This window comes from Brassica napus, chromosome C6 (genome assembly GCF_020379485.1).
Source record: "Brassica napus cultivar Da-Ae chromosome C6, Da-Ae, whole genome shotgun sequence".
NCBI lineage: Eukaryota > Viridiplantae > Streptophyta > Magnoliopsida > Brassicales > Brassicaceae > Brassica > Brassica napus.
In genome coordinates, this window is record NC_063449.1 from 12,876,928 (window position 1) to 12,896,870 (window position 19,943).

The 19,943-nt window shown below is 36.8% G+C and overlaps 1 pseudogene; it reads right to left on the minus strand.

The window, feature by feature from the left end:
• Nucleotides 1-4,030: 4,030 nt before the first annotated feature.
• On the minus strand, nt 4,031-16,661 carry LOC106393614 (annotated as a pseudogene).
• Nucleotides 16,662-19,943: the final 3,282 nt, after the last annotated feature.

Below are 19,943 nucleotides of genomic sequence, written 5' to 3' on the forward strand. Positions count from 1 at the left end.
TTAATGATCCAGCAATTAATTGTTACTGGACTTTGAAGCTTAACAAAATTTCAATCTAGTCCTAAAAAGCTATTTATTTTACATATTTCAAAACTTGCTGTGACTAATGCTATTGTAGGAGTTATAAATCAGAGGTATATGGTGAATCATGTCTGGCATCCCTTCTTGTTCTAGACGCAAAACATCGATGATTCTAGTAACTTTGAATATAACATCTGTTTAGACTTGGCTCAAAACCCACGTGTGGACTCTCTGTGGTCTGTTAGGATAGCCGTTGGGATTGTGTTTATCTAGAGTAGATAATCATGTAATATATTAGAGATAAGTACTCTAATATAAGTCGGTAGAAAGATAAGGATGATCTCCTATTGTAAATATGTATATATATTGAGCATTAGTCTCACGTTGAATACACAGAAAACATTCATCAAATACTTAGTTTATCATGGTATCAGAGCTATAGATCCATCTTGAACGATCTTATTGTTTTATCTGACAATTTTCATTTGTGTTCTTGTCTCTCAACGTAACAATGGGAGACGACAAAGTAGTGATTGCCGGCGTGACCGGAGAGAAGGGTGCAAGCTCCCTTTATTCCTTGTTCTCGTCTGATAACCGTGGAGCGCTTATCACATCAGTCCAACTTAAAGGTGAAAATTACAATGAGTGGGCAACAGAGATGATGAACGCTCTACAAGCCAAGAGGAAGACAGGCTTCATTGATGGGACACTAACGAAGCCACCGGAGGGACATGCCGATCTCGAATCATGGCTGAGTGTGAACTCTATGATCGTGGGTTGGTTGAGAACATCAATCGAACCACGCGTTAGGTCGACTGTGACGTTCATCACAGACGCTCATAAACTTTGGGAGAATCTCAAAGAGAGATTTTCGGTTGGAAACAAAGTTAGGATACATCAGCTCATGTCCAAGCTCGCTTCGTGTAGGCAGGATGGAGACGCTGTGATCGACTACTATGGTCGTCTTGCAAAGATGTGGGAGGAGCTGCAGACGTACAAACCTCCACCAGCGTGTACTTGTGACGCAGCTGCCTTGTACGAGAAGGAAAGAGAGGACGAGAGAGTCCATCAGTTTGTTATGGGTCTGGATGAGTCCAGATTCGGACATGTAGTTACGGCGATCATTGAAGCTGATGTATTGCCGGACCTTGGTAAGGTTTATAACAAAGTAGTACGAGAGGAGGCTCGTTTGAACTCTGCCAAGAGTAGAGAGCAACAACAAGATGCTGTAGGGTTTGCAACTCGTCGTGAAGGGAATAATGTGGATTCACGTGATGATTCTAGTCCACAAGGAGGACAAAACAGAGGACGAGATCGAGTCTGTTCTAACTGCGGGAGAAGTGGCCATGACAAGAGTGCTTGTTGGCAGATAATTGGCTATCCAGAATGGTTTACAGAGAGAGGAGGAAGAGGAACCCGTGGTGTATCCAAAGGGGGAGGTCGTAGCGGTACTTCGCGTGGAAGAGGACAATCCAATGCGGCTTACGCCACAAACGCTAATCAGTCTAATGTGGCTTACGCCACCAATGCTAATCCAACAGGGGCCTCCTCGCCTGAGATAACGCTGGAACAATGGAGAGCCATCTCTCAAATACTCAATGAGAAATCAAAGAGTTCCGAGAAGTCGTCTGGTAAGAATATGGGTTATGTGATACTTGATACTGGGGCTTCGCACCATATGACAGGAGACATAAGGCTCCTGAAAGATCTTAAGGAGATATCTCCTTGTAACATTGGTTTTGCAGATGGAAGTACTACTGTGGCAAAGTCAGTAGGCGTGTTGCCTCTGTCTGATCGTATATCATTGCACGATGTGCTATATGTTCCAGATTTAAACTGCTCCCTGATTTTCGTATCAAAACTCTTGAAGCATTCGAATTGTTTCGCATTCTTCACTGATACATTGTGCGTTTTACAGGACCGGTGTTCGAAGACGCTGATTGGAGCAGGTGAGGAACGTGGAGGGGTGTACTATTTTACTGATGTCAGAGTCGCTCAGGTCAACAAGGCTGTGAAGGTGGAGAGTTCAGTCCTGTGGCACAGGCGATTGGGGCATCCAGCTTTTTCTGTTTTATCGTCATTACCTTTGTTTTCTGGTGTTGGTGTTTCTGATTCACACACTTGCGAAGTCTGTTTTGAGGCTAAGCAAACTCGAGAATCTTTTTCAGAAAGTTCTAATAAAACTAGTGATTGTTTTGAGTTGATTCACACCGATGTATGGGGACCGTATCGAGTAAAATCTTCTCATGGTGCATCTTATTTTTTAACTATAGTAGATGACTACTCACGCACCGTATGGACTTTCTTATTGCTTGAGAAGTCATACGTAAAGAGAATGATACAGAGTTTCTGTGTCTATGCCGAGACTCAGTTCGGAAAAACAGTAAAGAAAGTTAGAAGTGACAATGGTACTGAGTTTCTGTGCTTGTCGGATTTCTTCAAATCTAAAGGGATCATACATCAGACTTCCTGCGTAGCAACTCCACAGCAAAATGGTAGGGTTGAGAGGAAGCATCGCCATTTGTTGAACGTTGCACGATCATTGTTGTTTCAGTCGAGTATGCCGGTTAAGTTTTGGGGAGAGGCAATTCTGGCTGCAGCTCACGTGATCAATCTTACTCCAACAAAAGTTCTGAATGGAAAGTGTCCTCATGAGGTATTATTTGGGTCAGCTCAGTCGTATTCAGACCTCCGCGTGTTCGGGTCGCTTTGCTTTGCACACAAGAAACTGCGAGACAAAAACAAGTTCGTCTCTCGGAGTAGAAAGTGTGTGTTTGTTGGATATCCGTTTGGGAAAAAGGGATGGCAACTGTATGATTTGGAAAACAATGAATTTTTCGTGTCTAGGGACGTGATTTTTAGAGAAGAAGAGTTTCCCTTTTCAGAGACGGTTTCAAATGAATCAACGCCACTGGTTGCGATGGAGACATTTGATGATGCGATCCTATTACATGAAGAAGGTGATGGGAACGTTGGAAACAGGGGGAGTAGCTCTGTTTCAACTGAGAAAGATCAAGGTGTTACCTCAGTCTCTGAAGACCCCGCAGTGATAGAAATTGGGCCAGAAGTTGTGCCAGAAACAGAGGAACAGAGGAACTCGGATACTGCAACGGTTGTGAATCCAGTAGTTGTGCCGGTAACAGAGGAACAGTTGGGTAGAGGACAACGTATCAAGACACCATCCGTTCTACTCAATGACTACATCACTTATAACGCAGTTTACGACAATAGTACACCTCCCGCTCTCACCTCAAATCACTCCTACATCGTCTATTTCGACCCGGTCACAGGTAAGAGATTGTACCCTCTTACTGAGTTCATCTCTGATGATGCCTTTTCTGTTGGACACAAAGCTTTTGTTGCAGCTGTGTGTGCTGAAAGAGAACCAAAGAATTTTACGGAGGCAATGCGAGATAAGAGATGGAGTAAGGCAGTGTACAAAGAAGTTGATGCACTTGAAGTTTCTCACACGTGGAGTGTGGTAGACCTACCTCCTGGTCGTGTTGCTTTGGGTACAATGTGGGTGTTCAAGATAAAATATAATGTTGATGGAACTGTGGAGCGGTTCAAAGCAAGATTAGTTGTGCTTGGAAATCGTCAGAAAGCAGGTTCTGACTACGATGAGACTTTTGCTCCTGTTGCGAAGATGACAACAGTTCGAAGTTTATTAAAAATAGTTGCTGCAAACAACTGGGAGGTTCACCAGATGGATGTGCACAATGATTTTCTTCATGGTGATCTACATGAAGAGGTTTATATCAAGCTTCCGCAAGGAGTTACCAGTTCTGAACCAAACAAAGTGTGCAAGTCACACAAGTCGCTTTATGGGTTGAAGCAAGCGCCACGGTGTTGGTTTGAAAAGCTTACCAAAGCGCTTATCAGGGCTGGTTTCGTTCAGTCTTACTCGGACTACTCGTTGTTCATGTAATCTCATGGACACGTTGAGATAAGAGTACTGATCTATGTTGATGATCTGATTATATGTGGGAATGATGGAGAAGCGATACGAAAGTTTAAAAACTATCTTGGAGAGTGTTTTCATATGAAGGATTTAGGGAGGCTTAAGTACTTCCTTGGTATAGAAACTGCACGAGGGAAGGAAGGTTTTGTGATTAGCCAAAGGAAATATGCGTTGGACATAGTGGAGGAAATGAGTCTTACTACTTCTGCACCTGCCGCAACGCCAATGGAACAGAATCATCACCTGGCAACTGATGATAGTGCTTTTCTCACCGAGCCAGCGCTTTATAGATGACTTGTTGGACGTCTTATCTATCTCGTCAACACCAGACCTGATATATCCTATTCTGTTCACATACTCTCTCAGTTTATGCAGAAGCCGCGAGAGAAACATATGGATGCAGCCCTCCAGGTAGTTCGTTTCCTCAAAGGAACCGTGGGTCAAGGAATATTGCTGAAGGCAGATACAGACCTGCGGTTATCTATTTACTGCGACGCTGATTGGGCAGCATGTCCAATGACAAGAAGATCTGTGACAGTGTACGTAGCCATGATTGGAGGGTCTCCAGTGTCTTGGAAGACAAAGAAGCAAAATGTGGTATCCCATTCTTCGGCTGAGGCCGAGTATCGTGCAATGTCGATTGCTACACGAGAGATAGCTTGGTTGCGACAGCTGTTGATTGATTTAGGCTTTGCACCACAGTCTCCCGCGCGTCTCTTTTGTGATAGCAAGTCTGCGTTACACATAGCATCGAATCCGGTGTTTCATGAACGCACCAAACACGTAGAGATCGACTGCCATCGATTTAGAGATGCCTGAAATCCGGGTTATTGACGTGTTCGTATGTTGGGACCAAGGAGCAGCTAGCAGACGTTTTGACGAAGGCTTTGGGAAAGGTTCAGTTCACTAAGCTTATGTCCAAGTTGGACATTTCTAATCCGCATGCTCCCACTTGAGGGGGAGTGTTAGGATAGCCGTTGGGATTGTGTTTATCTAGAGTAGATAATCATGTAATATATTAGAGATAAGTACTCTAATATAAGTCGGTAGAAAGATAAAGATGATCTCCTATTGTAAACATGTATATATATTGAGCATTAGTCTCACGTTGAATACACAGAAAACATTCATCAAATACTTAGTATATCATGGTCATTAGTTCTATTGGCCTTGTATAGTTACGATTCTCTCATCATTTTAAGCTAGTGATGAAATCTGTTAGATAGCTTCCCTTCCACTTTTTACAGATTATGTACGAGGAAATATATATAGCGTATTATTAACAAATTTAGTTATGTCAGTTCCAAAAAAAAAAAAAAATTCGTTATGATTCTGTGTATATACAAATAGTTAGCGTTTATTAAGTGAGTGGAGTCATTCATTCATTCATTGGTATGTAGTTCTCTTATATAATCTGCTATTTTGCAAAAGTTAACTAATCAAACGATTTACCAATAAACTTCATTCTGTAATTTATTTCATTATTAGCCTGCAGAATTTATCTCATTCCACAAAACCTTTATTAGTTTCAGTGAATCCATAGTTCCATAATATTATACAATTCGTCCACGACAACGATAATTATCTAGGACAGAAAATGATGGAATAGTTAGCATTGGCACAAGTAAAAGTGCTTGAAGCGTCGTCGTATGCATAACTATACGCCTTAAGGCAAGCTCCTTTAAAAATTCTGGAGTAATCTGTCGGTGGACAAGTCTCGGGTGTATTGAACGCACCGGTGCAACAATACTCCGGTTTACCAAAAGCCTCGCATGCGCTCTTACACGCCACAACATTCGCCCCATCCATAACGCGTAGCTCGTTCGGACAGCGCCCGTTCAGGTCCGCAAATGTTTTGGCAATGCCTGAGCCGCCTCGCATCGTGACTCCCATCTGGACGTTGTAACCGTCAACGAGGCTTACGTCATAGAAGTCCTTCGCGCCGCCGCCATTACCGATGGTGAACTCGGCGAGTGTGACCGGTGGAACTCCTCCTGCGCCGGCGCATCTTAATTTGTTTCCGCAGTCTCCGGTGAGACATCTTCCGGCGCCTGAGCCGTCGAAGTTGCACCCTGTTCGGCCCCAGATTCGGCCGGACCATCCCACAGGCGCGCTTACGTTGATGGAGGCTCCAGGGTTTAAGGTAAACCCGCCATCGTTGAGTTGTGCGCCGCCGCTTCCAGTGAGGATTCCCGGCCAGACTGGGAAACTGCAGCTATTTCATGGAACACTGGGTTCCTCGTCAGAGCTATGGCTGATTGATTGTCAAGTCGGATGGTGACTCTCACGCTTGGTGATCCGGTTACTTCGCTTAGTAAATCTTGCAGCCATATTGCTTGCCTTGCAGCCTCTGTCCCAGCCATAAATTCTACCTCACATGAAGATACGCAACAGTTTCTTGTTTCTGCGAGCACCAGGAGATAGGATTTTCACCTAAATAGAAGATGTGACTCGTAGTACTTCTTCCATCATCTGGATCAACATTGCAGCTATTATCACTATAGCCTATCAGCTTAGGTATCTTTATAGTCAATCTTTCAAACACTAAACCATATGTGATGCTGCCTCACAAGTATCTTAGACACGCCTTTAACGCAACGCCATGCGATTCTCTAGGGCTATGCATATAGCGGCTTAGAACTCCAACACAATAAGACAGATCAGGTCTTGTATGTAACAGATACCTTAGGCACCCGATTTTCTTTCTAAACATGGTGGCATCAACTTCTTTTTCATCTTCCGCCTTTGATATCTTCAGGCCGAGCTCCATAGGTGTACAAATAGGGTTACACTTCATCAAACCTGCTTCCTCTAGTATCTTTGTCGCATACCGGCTTTGATTCAATGTAATCCCATCTCTGCTCTGACATACTTCTATCCTAAGTTAATAAGAAAGCTTACCGAGATCACTCATATCAAACTTGTTTGCCATTCCAACTTTGAACTCTTGATAAGCTTATCACATGTGCCAGTCACAAACAAGTGGTCTACATACACGGCTACTACAAGAAGATTGCCGTCCACCATCTTTCTATAGACTGAGGGTTCTTTGGAGCACTTTTGAAACTGTAGTTCCATAAGAATCTGATTGAGTTTGGTGTTCCATGCCCTTGGCGCTTGTCTCAATCCATATAATGCCTTATTAAGTTTGTAGACCTTATTCTCTTGACCCTTTGATTCGAAACCCTCAGGCTGCGATACATACACGATTTCTTTCAGCTCTCCATGGAGAAATGCAGTCTTTACATCCAAGTGGTGTATCTGTTGGAAATTCATATCTATTTATAACAATTTATAAATCAAGCTATGAATTCAGTTGCCTAGAATCTCATGTAAATACTGAAATAAATCTAGATCTTACGGTTTTGAATATACCTGGTTACTTGCAGCGGAAAGATGAACAAACCAAGTCAAGATTGCATGCACTCCAAACGTCGTGCCTCTACCGGTATCCACACGCACACAAACTGGATCGAGACGGGATGCTAGTGCCGTTAAGATCAAATCTTAGACAAACCTTTTGTCTCTTAGTTTTAGGGTTTTAGTACGGTGGCTTGAGAATAATAATAATCGATCTCTACACAGCATATATGTCATACATACACACGACACATACCAACCCTAATAATAATTATTATGGGAATGGGCTTTAAGGCCTTACGTGTTGGTTCCAAATCCAATTTGGATTAATGTACTTTATATTTATCTTATAAATATTAAACCACCAAAACTCTAATATTGGTTTAATCTAATTAAACTCAATTACAATCTGATCCAGTTCGCTTAGGTGTGTGACCCTATAGGATCATATAATATTAGTAATGAATTTTCAATTCATAGATTATAAGCGGCTTCTAGCAAAACATTATAACCACCTAATATTATACGATTGTCAATCTCGACACTACGACTTTTACTAGAGTAGGTACAAAATGATTTTAGGACATTCCCAACAATCTCCCACTTGTACTAGAATCATCTATTCTCCTAATCCCTTTGTCGCTATATCTCGATCTCAGCATAAGGCAAGAACTAGTGTCATCCTTATTAAGCTAGATCACGTTTATCGAACTATGATTTATACTGATAAAAACAAACGACTGACATTCACCTCGTTTGAGCATGGCCATGCATTTTTCAGTATCAAATCTTCGATAGGCCCAGAGATATTTATCTCTCGTTATATGGGAGGGACAAATCCCATCTTGTTACATCCCTGTTCTTTACAAACTTCATAGAACACCTAATCAATGCCTTTATAATCACCAGTTACGGCTGACGTTTGACAAGGTCAAAGTGAACTAATCCATAAGTAAAGAATCATGACGAACTCAGGTCTAAGGACTATACTCTATAGTCGTGATGAGAAACTCTTATGACACTCATATAACAATCTTGTAGAGTTCTCATAGCGGGTCATTCCGATCATGTGTTCTCTAACACATATCCATGTGATTGACTTCAATACCACATATTGAATGACTCCATGAAACTTAGTCATCAATCACCTCACATACTAGTCATTCTCAGTTATTAATGTCCCAAGTTAACAACCTTGACTAGGGACCTCAATAATTTATAACATCTCTCACCTATAGGGTTTCATGATCAAGTCACGTACTTGATGACCTATAAGAATGATATAAATTATTTTGGAACTTTTATTTAATTATCCAATAATAAAATAAATCTGAAACAATTTCATTAATTTTAAAACATAACCAAATGTATGTAAAACTGAACATCATATCATAAAAGAAAAGTCTCCCACTAGAATCAAGATCACATCTTAAGAAACTTTATGCCTATAGCAGTAGTATGACTCTCATGCTTAGGTCGTGGAAGAGGTTTAGTCAATGGATCAGCAACATTTGCATCCGTTGAGACTCTGCTAATCTTCACATCTCCTCTATCGACGATATCACGAATGAGATGATATCTCCTTTGAATGTGTTTGGATTTTTGGTGGGATCTAGGTTCCTTCGCCTGTGCGATGGCTCCATTGTTGTCACAATAAAGATCCACTGGGTTAGAAATACTCGGAACCACACCTAGTTCAGTAATGAACTTCCGAATCCAAACAGCTTCCTTTGCTGCTTCAGAAGCAGCGATGTATTCAGCTTCAGTTGTTGAGTCTGCTACGGTGCTTTGCTTGGAACTCTTCCAACTCACTGCTCCTCCATTAAGACAAAAGATGAAACCAGATTGTGATCGGAAATCATCTTTGTCCGTCTGAAAGCTGGCATCAGTGTAACCACTCACAACAAGTTCATCACTTCCTCCATAGACCAAGAACTTATCCTTAGTATTTCTCAAATACTTGAGGATAGTCTTGACTGCTGTCCAGTGACTTTCACCTGGATCAGACTGGTATCGACTCGTCATGCTCAAAGCACATGCGACATCTGGACGAGTACAGAGCATGGCTTACATGATAGATCCTAGAGCAGAAGCATATGGGATTCTACTCATGCACTCTCGCTCATCATGTGTCGACGGACACTGAGTCTTGCTGAGAGTTATGCCATGGGACATCGGCAAGAAGCCTTTCTTGGAATCATGCATCTTGAATCTATGCAAAACCTTATCGATATAAGTATCTTGACATAATCCAATAATCTTATTTAATCTATCTCTATAGATTCTTATTCCAAGAATATATGCAGCTTCTCCCATGTCTTTCATTGAGAAACAACCTCCAAGCCAAGTCTTTACAGAATTAAGCATAGAAACGTCATTTCCAATGAGAAGTATGTCATCTACATACAACACTAAGAAAACAACTGCGCTCCCACTAGTCTTCTTGTAAACGCAAGGTTCTTCTTCATTTCTAATGAAATCAAACTCTTTGATAACCTCATTAAAACGAAGATTCCAGCTCCGAGATGCTTGCTTCAAACCATAAATGGAACGTTGAAGCTTGCATACTTTCCCAACACTTCCAGGGACTGTGAAACCTTCAGGTTGTGTCATGTACACATCCTCTTCGAGATTTCCATTAAGGAAAGCTGTTTTCACATCCATTTGCCAAATCTCATAGTCATAATGAGCAGCAATTGCTAGGAGAATCCGAATGGACTTAAGCATTGCAACTGGTGAATAGGTTTCATCATAGTCAATACCATGAATTTGTTTGTAACCTTTAGCCACCAATCTAGCTTTGTATATCCGTATATTACCATCCATGTCAGTTTTCTTCTTGAAAATCCATTTACACTCAATGGTTTTAACACCATCAGGTAAATCAACCAAAGTCCACACTTTGTTTACTGACATGGAGTCCATTTCGGATTCTGCGGCTTCTCGCCATTTATCGGAGTCTGGGCCCATCATAGCTTCCTCAATGACGTAGGTTCATCATTCTCTACTATCAATAGATCATGATGATCTGTCACCCAAACCCCATATCTAACAGGTTCGTGACGTGTCCTTTCGGACCTACGTACCTCCGGTTCCACAGGTGTAGATTCTACGACTCTTCGTAAATCTAATTGATCATTTTCCTGAGAGGATGAAACATTTTCCTGTGTTTCTCGAACTTCTTCTAGTTGTACTTTACTCCCACTGTTCTTCTTAGAAAGAAACTCTCTCTCAAGAAAAACGCCACTACGAGCAACAAACACATTGTTCTCAGTGGAGTTGTAAAAGTAATAACCTTTGGTTTCTTTGGGATAACCAACGAATAAGCATTTATCAGATTTTGGTCCAAGCTTATCTGTAAACATACGTTTGACATAAACATCAGAACCCCAAATTTTCAGAAAAGACAAATTTGGAACCTTTCCAGTCCACATCTCATATGGAGTCTTTTCAACTGATTTTGATGGACATCTATTCAGCGTAAACGCAGACGTTTCTAGAGCGTATCCCCAAAAGGATGGTGGAAGATCTGCATGACTCATCATAGATCGAACCATATCTAATAAAGTTTGATTTCTCCTTTCGGACACACCATTCCATTGTGGTGTTCCTGGAGGAGTAAGTTGTGAAACAATTCCACATTCTCTCAGATGATCATTAAACGCTTGACTCAAATATTCTCCACCTCGATCAGATCGAAGAGCTTTTATTTTCTTGTCAAGCTGATTTTGTACTTCATTCTGAAATTCTTTGAACTTTTCAAAAGATTCAGACTTATGTTTCATTAGATAAACATAACCATATCTACTGAAGTCGTCAGTAAATGTAATGAAGTACTGATAGTTTCCTCTAGCATGTATACTCATTGGTCCACATACATCAGTATGTATAAGTTCCAACAAGTCTTTGGCTCTTTCACCGTGTCCAGTAAAAGGAGCCTTAGCCATTTTACCCAATAAACAAGATTCACATTTTTCATATGATTCATAATCAAATGAGCTCAAAAGTCCATCACTATGAAGCTTTTGGATGCGTTTCTCATTTATGTGGCCCAAACGACAATGCCAAAGAAAAGTCTGATTCGTGTCGTTGGACTTGAATCTTTTGGTACTGATATTATAGACAGGCACGCTTTGGTCTAGAATATAAAGTCCATTCTCTAATGGACCGCTACCATAAAAGATATCATTACGATCAAAGGAACAACACTTGTTTTTGATCGAAAACTGAAATCCTTCCAAATCCAAACAAGGAATGGAAATAATATTCCTACTTATAGCAGGTACATAGTAGCAATTCTTAAGTTCTAAAACCAAGCCTGAAGGTAAAGACAAATGAAATGTTCCCATGGCTAATGCAGCAACTCTTGCTCCATTTCCCACCCGTAGGTCCACTTGACCTTTCTCCAAAATTCTACTGTTGCTTAGGCCATTCATATTCGTACAAATATGAGCACCGCAGCCGGTATCCAATACCCAAGAAGTAGAACCAGAAGTAGTAACATTTACTTCTATAACATAAATACCCTTAGACGATGTTTCAAAAGTCTTTTTCCTTTTCAGATCTTCCAAGTAGGGTTTAAACTCTTGTTTGAGAACAATTCTCGGGTTTCGATACCATTGGAGGAAATTTGATCCATTCAATTTGTCCTTTTTAAGGGCATATTGGAATGAAAATGGGTTGTGAGGAGTTAACATTTCTGGAATAGAGGAATAACAAATATTAATATGATGTTCAGGAATTAGAGAAATCTTAACAATTAAGAAAACTCATATTATATTCAAAACATTTTCCTCAAACTGAATATAATATCCAAGATCCATATTTCACTAAAATCCGAGTGAGCTTTGGCTCATCGCCCGAATGTATAGCTATTTAGGTAAGCAACACTTTACTAATTATATCCAATATAATTCTTGGTTGTCAGATGACATCTTATATCTTATCCAACCTATGTCTCTAAGCCCGAAATCGTTTTGATAGCCTAGTCAAGTAAACCAATCTTAATTCATATGGTAACCGTTACCATCCACCTCACTCATGTAATTGCAGACACCTTGCTTTGGCAAGCTCATCTTACAATGAAACGAGCCTTGATGGTTGATAAGATTGGGTAGACATCAAAAATACTTGAGATTTATTGAGGAATAAATTTTAATCCAATTTACTTTTATATTTAAAATTTAAATTTGATATAAAATATAAATATAAATATAACTAATACATATCTTATATATACTTTAATTGGATTACAAATAATTAAAATAATTTTAATCTAATTAAAATAAATTAATTATTTATATATTTGATTTTAGAATTTAATCTAATTAAAATCTTATCAAACGACCAAACCAATTGAACCAAACTAATCGTATTAAACCAATCGAACCAAACACTTTGATTCAATTGATTTCATTAGTCACGAATATGCTATTTCTAAATATTTAAAACATGCAGTCAAACATTACGATAATGCGCGATGCCTGGTTATTAAATATCATACGATAAGCAAGTAAACTATATAGTAAACTATATATTAGTTGCATAATAATCGGACGATTATAGTTATCTCATACATGTGTTATATTGACTTTCCCAAAGTTAAATATTCCTTCACACGTAAATCAATAAGTCAGATTTCACGTATTCATCTTCTAAAACTTATGAACGAAACGTAACTTCAAATCATAATCCAATTTTCATACAGATTTTAGCAATCACATATATCTAACATATACTCATTTATTCAATTTCACTATTAAACAAGTAGGCTCTGATACCACTGTTGGAAATTCATATCTATTTATAACAATTTATAAATCAAGCTATGAATTCAGTTGCCTAAAATCTCATGTAAATACTGAAATAAATCTAGATCTTACGGTTTTGAATATACCTGATTACTTGCCGCGGAAAGATGAACAAACCAAGTCAAGATTGCATGCACTCCAAACGTCGTGCCTTTACCGGTATCCACACGCACACAAACTGGATCGAGACGGGATGCTAGTGCCGTTAAGATCAAATCTTAGACAAACCTTTTGTCTCTTAGTTTTAGGGTTTTAGTACGGTGGCTTGAGAATAATAATAATCGATCTCTACACAGCATATATGTCATACATACACACGACACATACCAACCCTAATAATAATTATTATGGGAATGGGCTTTAAGGCCTTACGTGTTGGTTCCAAATCCAATTTGGATTAATGTACTTTATATTTATCTTATAAATATTAAACCACCAAAACTCTAATATTGGTTTAATCTAATTAAACTCAATTACAATCTGATCCAGTTCGCTTAGGTGTGTGACCCTATAGGATCATATAATATTAGTAATGAATTCTCAATTCATAGATTATAAGCGGTTTCTAGCAAAACATTATAACCACCTAATATTATACGATTGTCAATCTCGACACTACGACTTTTACTAGAGTAGGTACAAAATGATTTTAGGACATTCCCAACAGTATCTCCCATCCGTTGGTTGCGGCAAGACTAATCAATAGCCTTATAGTTTCAATTCGAGCTACTGGAGCGAAGACTTCCACAAAGTCGATCCCATACTGTTGCACATAACCTTTAGCAACAAGCCTAGCCTTGTACTTGTTTATGGTGTCATCTGCGTTTCTTTTGATCTTAAAGATCCACTTCAGTCCTATTGGCGTCTCCCCTGGAGGAAGATCTACCAACACCCATGTATTGTTCTTCACAATCGATTGTATCTCTTCTTCGCAAGCTCTTATAGTTTATATGTCCCAAACGTGCATGCCATCTGCTTGACTCCTTCTCTGAGGTTAGATACAGACACGGACTACTCTTAATCCCCATATGAACCTTTTATAGTCTGTTTCTTGATCTCTTAGCTGAAACTAGAAGTTTTCCTTGTTGATCACGCATCGTTAGTTGTTCTCCTCTCATCCGTATGTCACAGCCTGCTTCTGTAGCTTGGCCTAGGCTGATGATATTACTCTTTAAATCAGGGATAAAATAAACATCAGTCATCTTTCTTGAGTCTCCATTCATGTCGGTGAAGGCTATTGTGCCCTTTCCTTTGATATCAATCCTCGAGTCATCTCCAAAACGTACTTTGCCGGTGATTGTATTGTCAAGCTTGGAGAAGTATCTTCGATCTCCTGTCATGTGATTGCTAGCTCCGTTATCTAGATACCAAATTTCCCCATTGTTGTTGGTTTCATACTTCTCAGGCAACACATTCTTCTGGTCTAGAAACACAACTTCATGCATAAGGAGTTCGTCGGCTTCTTGTGTATCTGATTTGTCGTTTTCTTGGGATTCTTGCAACTTAAGTTATAGCTCTGGACATTGAGCCACAAAGTGCCCTAATTTTTCACACCGGAAACAAGTAATACGTGATGCATCTCTTCCAGCATTGTAGCGACCACGACCTCTTCCCCGAGAATAATATCGTCCTCCCCGTCCTCTACCTTTATACGAGTCAGTTTGGTAGTCACGGTTTGCTTGCTCAGATTGGTACCGGTTTGTTTGGTCGTATTGAGAACGGTTTTGTTGATTTGCTTGTCCATCTGCATACATTAGCTTGCTTTGATCTTCTTCAACTTCCTCGTCTTCAGATATCCGCTCCTCATAAGCTTTTAAACGACCCAAGATATCTTCAAAGCTTGTTGTATTGAGGTCAAGTACTTGCTCGAGAGATGCAACAATATGTATGTATTTCTTCCGAGGAAGACTGCACAAGAACTTCTTAACAATCTTTGCTTCTTCAATGGTTACTCCTAGGGCAGCGGATTTTGACGTTAATTCAGACAGCTTTCCACCAAACTCATCGATGGTCTCTGTTTCTTTCATTCGTAGACGGTCATACTCGGTCATGAGGGTTTGAAGTCTAGCTTCCTTCACCCGTTCTGCTCCCACATGCCGTGTTTTAATCGCCTCCCACACTTGTTTGGCTCCATTAAGTTCTCCCACCTGAAGAATGAGACTCTCCGGTATAGACTGAAATAATAATGTCAACGCCATATCATTCTTCTCAGCTGTCGAAGTCTCAGTCTCTATTGCCTCCCAAACTTTATGCACTCTTAAGGTAATCTTTATTCTCATAGCCCACACAGTATAATTGGTTGTAGTTAACATAGGGCATTGGATTGAAGAAAGACCTCTGCCTTCTTTCTTTCCGGTTACTGGAACAATATCACTCATGATGTTGTCGAATGGCTCTGATACCACTGTAATTTAAGATCTCACGAACACAAGAACACTTGTATTATCTCTCAATAAGAACTTTTCTTATTAACTCACAATGCTTAAGAAAACTATCTCAAAAATTTAAGCTCTCAACTCTCACAAGTTATGTTACACATTAGCATCTCCTTTTATAACGCTCTAATTATCCTAACCTCATTAGGATTTACTTAACTCAATATTTCCTAATCTCTTTTAGATAAACACAACATAATTAGGAAACTTATAACTCAAGTAATCTTCAAGCTTATCCAACATTTTTGTGTGTGTATGTTTTACCTGTAGCTATGATGAAGGAGAAGAAGAGAAGGTGTAAACCGGAGAATTTCACCATTTCTAATCTCTCAATTTCTCAAGTATCGATCGAATGTGTAGTGATGAATGGATGTTAATGGCACTAATCCCTCTATTTATAGGTTTTTTCAATTATGCTACCAACGGAATTTTTTAATTTCTTTTAATTAAGATTGGCACGTGAAAATTAATGTCTTTTCATAAATTTTAAGAGATCGTTGAACATTTTTAAGATTAAGAGAATCTGTCTTGGCTGAAATTAATGTTGAAACAAATCATCTTTCGTATAAAGCTCGGTCAAATATTTCTTTTTAGTAAAAGAGAAATATTTTAGGGCTATTTGGCTATTTGCAAATATGACCTAACACTCAAAGTCAAACATAAAACTAACCCATGCTTTTTTGGATTTTTTGTTTGTCTTATTCACCCCACAAGTTTATATTATTCACTCACGAGAATGCCATTAATTTTTTTTTCTTTTCGAAAATGGTCTTTTTACTCTCTCAACCTCATCATCTTCAAATATTTACAAGATTGTCATTGCCATAAATACACTAACCACTATGAACAACCAATTTGAAGCTTTTAATCCACCTAAATCGATTTACACTCATTCTTTTCAATTCTTATGAATTAAAAACAACATCTCTTTCACTTTCTCTATATATTCATCCAAAAAACTCAAGATTTTGATTCTAAAATATTTATGGTTCATAGAGCCATTAAAACTTGTGATTCTTGGTGGGTCACTTTTATTTGAGATTATGGGTGCTTGGAGAAGACTTCTGTGTGCTAAACAAGTTATCTCACTGGTTGAAACTATGAAAGTCTTCTGGCTGTAGACGACTTACATGGAAGTCGTCCATCTTTGTTTATTAAAAAAAATTCGAGACGACTTCCAAGTAAGTCGTCTAGGGTAAACGGGTTAGTTTTGCATTTGACCGGATTGTGTCAGAAATTTGAATTTTCCTGGACGACTTACACATAAGTCGTCCAGTAGAATTTTTTTTAAAAAATCAATATTTTGTTATACCTAGACAACTTCCTTGTAAGTCGTTTCAGGTTAGTTTTGCAATTGAAAAATAAAACTTAAAATTCTATTTTTTCTAGACGGCTTACATGGAAGTCGTCCGTTAGACGACTTACACGAAAGTCGTCCATGATTTTTTTCCGAGATTCTGGTCAAACCTTACTTATCTTAGACGACTTCCGTATAAGTCGTCGGACGGACGACTTCCGTGTAAGTCGTCTAGAAAAAAATAAAATTTTAAGTTTTATTTTCAATTGCAAAACTAACCTGAAACGACTTACATGGAAGTCGTCTAGGTATAACAAAATATTGATTTTTTTAATTTTTTACCGGACGACTAATGTAAGTTGTCCACGAAAAGTCTTACATAAGTCTACCAGACGACCTCCGTGGATGTCGTATGCGTCAATGTTTAATAAACTTTCATTTTCTCTAAGACTATATAAACTTTTTAACATTTTCTTATTAATTCATGTATATTAGTTGATATTTGAGCTCCTGAATGAAATTCATAATTTAATTGGTTTTAGTTACCAGTTACCAACATTCATGTATATTAATGTTTTTAGAAGTCTTCTACGTTAGTTTTTGTAAATTTGTTAAGTAACTTTAAGATATGTTTATTTAATTTTCAAAAGTGTTAAGTAACTTCAAGAATATCAAGTAACATGGTTTAATGTGTCTTTTTAGATCATAAGATACACTTTTTAACTTTTATGAAATTTGAAATTTCAATTTTCACTTAAATTTTTTACTTTCCCACTTAAATTTTAATTTTCCGCTTAAATTTGCCGCTTATATTTCAATTTCCTACTTTAAATTTAAGTCTTCCGAGAAGACTTCCGAGAAGACTTCTAATGGAAGTGTTCTATCTTTGAACTTATGTAATGTTTTATCTTTTGTGAATTTGACTAAGTTTTCTTGAGAATTTTTCTCCCTTAGTTGTAATAAATTTGATTAATTTTTTTTGTTATTGTGTTTTCCTATCGAATTGGTATCAATAACTTCAATTATGTCAAGTAATTTTGGCAAGATAATACTGTGGAAAATGAACATATTTGCCAAATTTTTTCATTAATATCTCTTCAAATTTTCAAAAACAAAATCACAACTAAAGGAGTACACATGCAAATCACAAAACAGACCACAAACAAAACTATTATAAATCATTCCTCTACAAAGACAAGCTTGGACTTCACTTGATATGGAAGAAAAATTCTTGGAAGTCTTCTAGCACATTATATTTTATAAGACTTCCGAGAAGACTTCCTGGTTTGAAAAACCTGCATAAAAAAAAAATTTAAAATGGTTTAAAAACAGAGAAAATGAGTGGAAAATTAGATAGATCAACTTTTATAGAACACACAACGTACATATCCAAGTGGAAGATGAGAACCATCTAATTAAAAACATGCAACAAAAATATAGATTAGTTACAAAGATGTGAGACAAAAATGAAAATTTCAGCTTCATAATTGGTGGCAGCTTATTCTTTGAGCATTAAGCTCTTTTAGTATTGTAAGATAGATTTTGTATATTTATTTATTCTAAATTTCTTTCTTTTATATCAATGATAATATTACGATATATATTTAATGTAATATTTTCATTTATTATATACTATATTTACGTATTATTTATTTTTTTATTATATTTTATATTTTCTTATCCTAATATGATGATAAATTTTTAATATAATATTTCTATTTTTTATATTGTGTATTTAGTTATTATTTATTTTACTATACTTTTTTTAGATAGATGTTTAATTTAGTTTTTTCATTTCTTAGTGGGCAATTCTCTTAAATAGCCATTTTTAAAATTTTTGTCACAAAAACAGCATTCAATAAGGAAATGACCAACATAGTTTTTTTTTATTTTGAAAATTTTAATATTTATTTTTTATTTTTTAAAATTTGAAACCATATCCTCAAAACTCCACCCCTTAACTCTAAAGCCTAAGTCTAGTTTATTTAACCCTAGGGTATAAATGTATTTTTACTCTTTAATAAAACTTTTTTTTGTCATATTTCTCATTGAGGACTATTTTTGTAACAAAACTTAAAAAGAGTTATTCTAGAGAATTTCTCTTTCTTAATTGTATATTTATTTATTCTAATTTGCTTACTTTTATATCAAATGAAAATATTTTGATAGATGTTTAATGTAATATTTCTATTCCTTATATTGTATATTTACTTATTATTTATTTTTTCTTATATTGTATATTTACTTATTATTGTTTAATGTAATATTTATATTTCTTATATTGTATATTTACTTATAATTTATTTTTTATTTTTTCGTAACAATGCCACGTGACTTTTTTCGGAAAAAAGTATTTTTCGCCGATGTGTACGCTCTATGGAGCCTCAAAAGTTCCATTTTATTAGTATAGACTAGGAACTAATCCACGCTACGCGCGGTGAATTTTTTCAAATGTTAACGATATAACTTCTCTTTTGGTTGTTGTATTCTGAATTATATATTTCTGTGAATACATGAATGTATATTTATTTATTATTTATTATATTTTACATTTACTTATTAGTATAGATTTATATTTACTAGTATAGATTTATATTTACTTATTCTAATATTCTAATATATGTTTAATGTAATATTTTTATATTGTATATTTACTTATTATTTATTTAACTATACATTTTTCAAATATATTTTAATTTAGATTTTTCATTTTTTATATTGTATATTTACTTATTTTTTTATCTTTTCTTATTTTGTATATTTATTTATTATAATTTTATTGCTTTTATAGCAATGATAATATTACAATATATATTTAATGTAATATTTTTATTTCTTATATACTATATTTACTTATTATTTATTTTTTCTTATACTTTATATTTACTTATTCTAATATTACAATAAATTTTTAATATAATATTTCTATTTCTTATATTATGTATTTAGTCATTATTTATTTTACTATACATTTTTCAGATAGATGTCTAATTTAGTTTATTTATTTATTTCTTAATTGAATATTAACTTATTTTATTTTTTTGCTTTTATATCAAATG